Source organism: Benincasa hispida, chromosome 11 (genome assembly GCF_027475165.1).
Source record: "Benincasa hispida cultivar pf3 chromosome 11, pf3_genome.v1.1, whole genome shotgun sequence".
Lineage (NCBI taxonomy): Eukaryota > Viridiplantae > Streptophyta > Magnoliopsida > Cucurbitales > Cucurbitaceae > Benincasa > Benincasa hispida.
Genome location: NC_143488.1, coordinates 45,638,715 through 45,647,683, shown reverse-complemented (window position 1 = coordinate 45,647,683; position 8,969 = coordinate 45,638,715).

Below are 8,969 nucleotides of genomic sequence, written 5' to 3'. Positions count from 1 at the left end.
TGAATAATAATTTAGTCCTTAGATTATATTTGACAAGAACTGAGTCCTTATTTTTAAATTTGCAACAATTTAGTCCATGAATTTCAATGAGTAACATTGTCCCTATATTTTAAAATTTGTAATAATTTAGTTTCTGTTATGAAAAATCTCATCAAAATTAAGTATAAATTTTGATTGCCTAATAACTTATTATTTATAGTATATAAAAAACTTGATCTTCAATTAGCTTATCGATCTACTTGTATATTCTTTTTATTAAATTCTACAAAATTTGTCATGATTAAATTGTTGCAAATTATAAAATGCATAGACTAAATTATTACTTATAAAAGTTTAGAGATTAATGGTCTATTTGGTAGAGAATTTGAAAACAAGAGATTCGATGAAAACGTAGTTGTATTTCAAATTTTTAGATATGTGTTTGGTAATAGATTCATAAATTGGATTATAATATAAACAATTGTTTAAAATGTGTTTGATACCATATATTTATAAATCATAAAAGTGATTATAGTTACCCACTAATATTTCATTGATAAAACGCTATTATCAATTTATTTATAAATGTGATTTATATTAAAATATATATGTAATATTATATAAATTATAATACATTACATAATGCATTTTTTAGAAAATGAACTGAGTTTATAACATGATATACGGTATTTCTAAATATTTTTACCTTTATTTAATACAATTTTATATTTTAAATTTGAAAATTTAAAATATGGATGCAATAAAAACATTAAAAAAATGTTTTTTTTAGAATTTGTAGTGTTTGGACCCCTAATCCAAAAAGAATTTGTGTTGTTGCCAAATACACATGATTATAAATTTGAAAGAAATTTTTATATAAATAATCATCTTTTGTCATATTTTTCAAAAATATATTTTCTTTTGTATTTTTCTAATAAAGGCTTTTTTTTGGGGACAAATTTGCCATTTTTAAAAATTTTCATTCCTAATTGTTTTGTGTATAAATATTTCATTTTTTTTTCGTTTTTTATCATTGGTTTGTGCGTAATCATTATTTGAGCCACATTTTATTGTACTTTGTATACTGCTTAATGTGCCCAAAAATGATGTTTTCATATTCTAATTCATTTTTAATTATTTTTTGTGTAGAAAACTATTTTTAATTATTCTTGTTTTTGCTATTCTTCATCTCTCTCTCGTTTAACAATAGAAAGGTGTGTGTCTTTTTCTCCATTACTCGATTTTTTTCATGCAGTTTCTTTTTTTGTCATCTCCATGCATTAGTTCCCCCACTCCCTTCGTCTTCATCTTTGTTTTTTCACGTTTTTTATTTCTTTTTTTTTTTCATTTTTTTAGTGCTTTCAATTATGTTTTCTTCATGCATACGCTTTTTCTTTCCCTTATCATTGTTCATGCAATTTTTCTTCTTTTTTCAGTTTGTTTTTCCTTCATTTTTTTCCTTCCTTAAACTCTATGTATTTTTTATGCATTTCGTTTTTTGGTTTTTATTGATTTTTTTTTTCATTTTTTCTGTAAACTTAATAGGTTATTTGCACGTTCTTCCTCAGTATTGAAATGAGTTACTTTGAAATGTTCAAATATTGTGTATACATTTTACTGTTATTTCGTTTCTTTTTATGTGATTTTTGTTATGTTTGTCTGTATACTAAGGTATATATTTTGTATACTGTTCAGTTTGTGTATTTTATTATTTTTTTTCTGTATACTGAGATATATATTGATTTTGTTGTTATATTTGTTTGTATATTGATATGTATATATGATAAATGTGTTATTTTAAACATCTATTTGTATATATGGTTTTTATGTACTTCCTTTTATGGGAACTTTTTCTGTTCAAATTTTACATATTGAGGTATATATTGAATTTGTTATTATATTTGGTTCTATAGTTATATATATATATATATATATATATATATGAAAAGCTATTTTAAAAATTTGTTTGTATATACGATTTTTTATGTACTACCTTTTATAGGAAACCTTACTGTTCAAATTTTATATACTAAGGTATATATTGATTTTGTTGTTATTTTTGTTTGTATATATTTATTTATATATATTATATATATATATATATATATATATATATATAATATATATATGATTGATGAGTTATTTTAAAGATCAATTTTCAAATATGATATTTTATGTTCTGCCATTTATAGAAAATCTTACGGTTCAAATTTTACATACTGAGGTATATATTGAATTTATTGTTATAACTGTTTGTATACTGAGATATATATGATATAGAAGTTTTTTAAATAATCATTCTGCATTTATCATTTATTATGTACTGCATTTTATAGGTACTCTTATTGTCCCAATTTTATATGGCGGTCGTTTCAATGAGAGAGATAATTACATTAATTACAAAGTAGCTGAAATAGATTTTCATCATCAAATGTCGTTTGTTGAGTTTCAACAATTAGTAGTCGATAAGATAAGTAGTGTAGGAAATTGTGTTAACGTTGATATTTTTTTTGTACGTTGGATCAAAGGATTCTATGAAGAATGATTTGAAACTTAGAGAAGATAATGACTTTAAACGGTTGTTCTGCCTGATTTCCAACGGTGTTGAAAAATTTTGCTCATCGATTCTTATTATTTTTTTTCAAATAACATATCAATAGTCTTGGATGTAAATTTCCCGATGAAGCTATGAGTAATATTAATGATGATGAGGGTCGTTATTACAAAATAATTGATTTTCGAAGATTTCTCCTAACTTTCAAGTTAAGATTTATGATATGTTTCCTTCCAAAGATGTGTTGTTGAATGTTATGCGAGTTATTGCAATGAAAGGTAATTTTCAATATCAAACTATTAAATCAAATAAGCAAGTTTTGGTACTAAGTTGTCTTATTGATAAATGTAAATGGTCGCTTCGTGCTCATTCAATTAGATATGATGGGAATTATACGTGGATAATTATAAGTTTTGATCATGAGCATTCATGCTCTTTGGATGTTGTGTTGACTGGCCATAAAACAAACATCATTTTCTATTATTAAGGAGTGCATCAAGAAGAAGATTAGCATTGATGGTAGTCATGCGATCATGCTTAAGGCTATAGTGAATTATATTCGAATTGAGCATGAATTGGACATAACTTACCAAAAGGCTTGGCGTGCTCGAGAAGATGTTGTGAATGAAATTTGAGAATCACTTGAAAAATCTTTCAAGAAGATTCCAACATTTGCTTTTCAATTAGTTGTGAGAAACTCTGGTATATTCTTAATATATCGTAGTTGTTTTTATATGTTCCATTGTTTGTGTCGTATACTTTTAATATACTATAGTGTACATGATATATTTTCAGGTTCTATTATTGACTACAAACTTGATGATCATGGATGATTTTTATTTTTCTTCATGGCATTATTTGCTTGTGTTTCAAGTTGGAAACATTGTCGTCCTATTATATCAGTTGATGGTACTTATTTGAATAACAAGTATGGTGGGACCCTTTTAACAGCTTGCGCCCCATAAGCTAATGATAAGATATTTCCCTTAGCATTTTATGTTGCCGATTTTGAGATGACTAGCAGTGGTTTATGATCTATTTTAAAAAACATATATTATTGGGGATCAGAACGATGTTGTGATCGTCTCTGATGGGCACAATAGTATAGTAAAAGCAGTTGAGTTGATATTGCCTAACGTGTTCCATTGTATGAGTATTGTGCATTTATTGCGGAATATAAAACCTCGATATAAGAAGAAGCTCATAGATTCCATATTTATTTCATGTCAAAAGCTTTTAATATTGTGGATTTTGAAGTTCAAATGTGACTGTTGGAGTCTAGTGCACGAGGCATACGAGATGAGTTACAAAGCATTGGTTTTGAAAAATAGTCTTGTGCCTTCTGCCCTCGTAGGAGGTATAAAATAATGACGACGAACGTGTCTTAAAGCCTAAATTCTGCCATTTTGAATGCTAGGGACTTATCGATTTCTTTAATGCTTCACGTTTTGAGGATGATTATTTAATGATGGTTATATTATAGGAGAAATGAAGTAGAATACCAAGTGACTGAGTTTACCAAAGCTGCAGAGAACCATTTAAGATAATAAATTGGTCAAGGCAGATCGATGCAGGTAAGTATTTTTTGTATATACTCCGGTATATGTCCGACATATATAGTAATATTTGTCATTAATTTGCAGGTTTTATCTAGTGAACAACATTACGAAGGAACTCTATACAAAGAGAACTAATGAGCGGAAGCAAGATTGTTCCAAACTTCATGGTGACAGAACATACACATTTACAATCAAACAACAATAGTTATGCATAAACTTGAAATTATAGCATGCTTTCAAAGAAAAATACTAAAGATCAAGCGAACTTATCCTTGAAGAACCTTTCTTCTTGTTTTCCTCGATCTAACAGTACAAACGTTCAACAGCACGAAAATCATGCCTCAACAATCTCCTCGGATAGGAGCAAATAGCACTCGACCTTCGAACAACAAGTAGACACCACCACGAGGCTACCTTGATATTCTCGGTGTGAGAATCCAGGAGTTGTGGGCTCTTTATAGATTTGGTAGAGGGAATGAGGAATTGACAGATCGTATAGATGATCGATTAAGTGGGAGAAAAATTGGAGTCTATCGTATAAACTGTGTACTCGATCGTTTAGAAAACGAGTGTCTATCGTATAGCAAACTCGATGCACGATCGTTTATGCTCTCAAGCTATGTATAGCTATATTCTTTTGTGCGTTCAATTATCAATTGCATAATGAAAAATGAAAATGATTTTCATTTTATCCATCAGTTACCTTAACTGATCATCCCACTAAGTTGGTCATTATGAGAAAAAATCGAAACTAATTATCCCATAATTGATTTAATTACAAATAAATAATATATTCATAACCTATAATTTTAATATCACATCTCATGCAATATATAAAACGTAGTTATTTTTCTCCTTTATGGCATTTAATAATAATTCCTCCATTTAATGTATCTAATACATCAAGTCAATTATACCACATATAGTTGAAGTAATTTAACTATATAATATATAATAAAATTTCCTCTTGTTAATTTGAACTCTTCAAACTAACCCAAAAACTGATTATCAACATGAATCCATTGAGCTACCAAAGGGACCTTATGGATCTGTAGCTTGAAGCTTCAACGGTACTTGAATAATTGACTAAATTATTTAATCACGATATTCACCATCTGTTAACTGTCAGACACTCCACTAAAGACCAGCAGCTGCACTCTTCGCGCTACAGATATATTTCTGTTTCCATTGGATATAACCAATCAACAGTACGATGACCCTTCACAAATCACTCGTAAGTACATCCAGGCCAATTTACCGTTTTGCCCCTGAAATTACATTTAACTCCTTAAGTACCACTAATTCCTCTAATGAACAATACTTTATAGTCCTACAATGAGTAAACCCTTCTCAGGCCAAGAGAAGATGTGGCACCACATTGTTCAAGCTCCAAAATCAGCCCTTAAGGGAGCAATTTATTTACTTACCCCTGAATTGGGGAATGAGCGAATTTCATCTTATGTAACTAAGTTCTCAGCTCCCCAATCAGACGAATTCTTAAAATGGTAGATTTGAGTCAGCGATCTGACCACTTGCACCCATGCAAATCAAAGAACCGCCCTCATAGGCAAGAGTTCTCAACTCACTTAAGAATAAGGTCATGTTACCTATGGTCATCCTAGTGAAACGAAAGTCTCTATTATGAACGGCGTTATATAACGAGACTAAACATTTCATGGTCTGGTCTTATACAAACTCTTTTGTATAGAGCATCCCCACTCACATGTCTAATACATGAATGGTCAGAATCAGACCATTTGTAGCACTTTACAACACTTGTAACATCTACAAAGCAGGCTCGTAGCGTCATCAAAATAAGGTTTCCCTCATTTATTCATATACTACAGACCATTTAAGTTATCACTTAAAGCACGATCCACTTGTAGGTCATCACATACATGCTGAAGTTACAACGAAAACCAAGGATCTTAGTTTATTGGTTTGTGGTTTATGCAACTAAAATATCTCATATTTCAAAGATTGAAGTAAATAATATATCTCATATTATTACATCACAAATAGTTTGTTCATACAGGTATTTACAAACTACAAGACCCACGAGATTTAGGGCATCAACCCTAACACATTTAATATCAAGTGATAAATGGAGCCATTCAACATGATGTGCACCCGCCTTCTCGAAGTTGTAGTTACAAGATGTGGAATATTTTGCAAATTTTGTTCCCTTATGCATGTGCTCTGTTGAGTAAGAAGCACTTATCAAAAGGATTATGTTTCACTGTATTATCTTAACAATAATCTTTCTTCAGTATACAAAGACTTTATCCATCCGTTAGGTGATCCACATGGTTGGAACATACCTGAAGAAGTAAGATCGATAAACATTCTACCTTCTAATGTCAAGCATCCTCCAGTTGGTAGACCAAATAAGTTTAGAATCCATTCTCGGATGGAGTTTAAGAAGAGTGTAACAAGTGGGTAGGGAATTCGGTAACTTGGAAGTCTAGGAAATGGGATAAAGGACTAGATCAAAACCTTTCGAGATGTTTCTTCTTAAGGTTATCCTTTATGTTTATGATATTTTCAAATTTTGCATATATATTTAACTTTTGTACACTAGACCACCTACTTCTAGGTAATAACAATGGTGCATCTTGAGGCATGAAACAGTCATTCACCTTTAAGTAGATATAGACCACAAAATATTTTTTAATATACTGAATATGAATATTTAATACATATCTCATATAGTGTGTTCATGTCAGCCTGCCTTATATTTCCTCTTCCATAGTTTATATATTCAACTTAGCATTTCCCCAATTGGTTTGTTATATTTTATGTATACTTTAGTTTATACGAAAGTATATTTCAGGTCAACCTTAGTTTATAGAGTAGTAAATTAGATACATACCTTGCATTTTCTCCTTAGGTGAATTAGCTATTGATTTTTTGTTCCGACGATTGATTTCCGCAACCTCTCTGAATCGTTCTGTCTTTTTTATTTCCTAAATATGCATAGTGAGAACTTGTTATCACAAATCATAAATATGATAGCCTTTTATAATCTATGTACTCAGTAGTATATTAAATACATGTATTTTTTTCTTTTTGTCTTCAATCTTACTAACCCTTGATTTTTTTCCCACGACTAGTTTTCTCAACTTTCCTCGTACGTTTTGTCTTCCTTGTTTCTTGTTGAGATTTAAATTCAATAAACCATACATCTGCATATTTAAATTAAATTCAATAATATAGTATAACATAATATGCATATTTATATTCAATATAAAGTCATATTATACCTTCGCATTCTTAACCTTTGTTTGTCTTTTTTCAACTTGTACAAAAGCCTAAAAGAATTATTTGTACAGTTTTATAAGTTTATAGAACATACATTAATTTTAGATATATGTCATACATATCAATATTAATATCTTTTTTGTTTGAACAATTGGTCTTCTTTTCCTTGCCTCCATTATCAATTTTCCTTTCTAACTTCAAGGGGCACATTGTCCTCCTGTTTGTATGATAGTACATGGAATATAAATGACCATTTATCTATTATTCAAGGCCGCAGTAAATGATACTGTTGTTTATATATTGTAGTATATATAATTATATTTTATGTTACCTCATCGATCCCAGGGCATTCACATACAATTTCCTGAAACAAATTTCATAAATTTATAGTTCCTTCATTATATTCCATCTTAATACTGCATTAATTTCAACGAAACATATTGTGTTATAATCTTATAATTTAGTTAATGACACATACCTCAAAAGAGTATCCATATGGAACTATTTGTGTCCCTATCATTTCCATATCATATTCTTCTTCAATTTATTCTTCGAATAGTACGACTCTCAATGGTATGGAGTCATCTGCCATGTCTCCTAATAGTTGGTCGAAAAGTTTAAACATGTTTGCTTTTTGCATTCATTGTATTGAGGTATTTGTTTTTCATCCTATATAATAAATAATGAAAAATAAATTCTTATAGGAAATGGTAGATAAACCAATATATATTGGTAACATACTCACATCATCTAACGAAATGTTGAGTACAACATTTTTCTAAAGTTTTGACATTGGATCCCATTCTACTAGTAGATATAAAAAATCTATCACTTCTCATTCTGTTTGAAGTTTGACACGGTAATTTTGCACGTACCATTTTCTTGTAGTTATTGGAATTAAGTCATGTACACACTGTGTATCAAAGTTATCATATGTATATTTCATCACATATCGGCATGTAACAAATATACCAAGGTAATGTATTAATAATCTTGAGTTGGCCAACGACAAACATTCCATATTGTCTATTTCAACTCGGGGATAATTTATTGTTTGTGCAATTTATTAATGATAAACACCTGTACATATTATTTCATTTATATATCATAACATGTTATGGAATTAAACATCAATACATATTCATCTATTCCTCTATATATGGTAAATAAACATCTATATAGTATATAGTAAATAAGCACTAGAACAGTTCTACTAACACTTATATAAGATAGTATATAACAAATAAACTTAAGAACAACCCTATGATATTAGAAAGTCTTTATATATATATATATATATATATATATATTCATTTGTGAATTTATTTGACGAAGATGTATAAAACAACATGTTTACTATTCAAATGTCTATATATAATTAATAAACATCAGTCGATATATCCCCTGAATTAACTTATGTATATATTTTGTCAAATATCAGTCTACGACAAAAATACTGAGGTAATGTATTAATAAACATGAGTTGACAAACAACAAATATTTCACATTGTCTATATCTAACTCAAGAAAAGTTTTTGTTTGTGCAATTTATTATCAATAAACATTGGTACATTTCATTTCGTTTATATATCCTAATAAATATTTGTATAGTACAT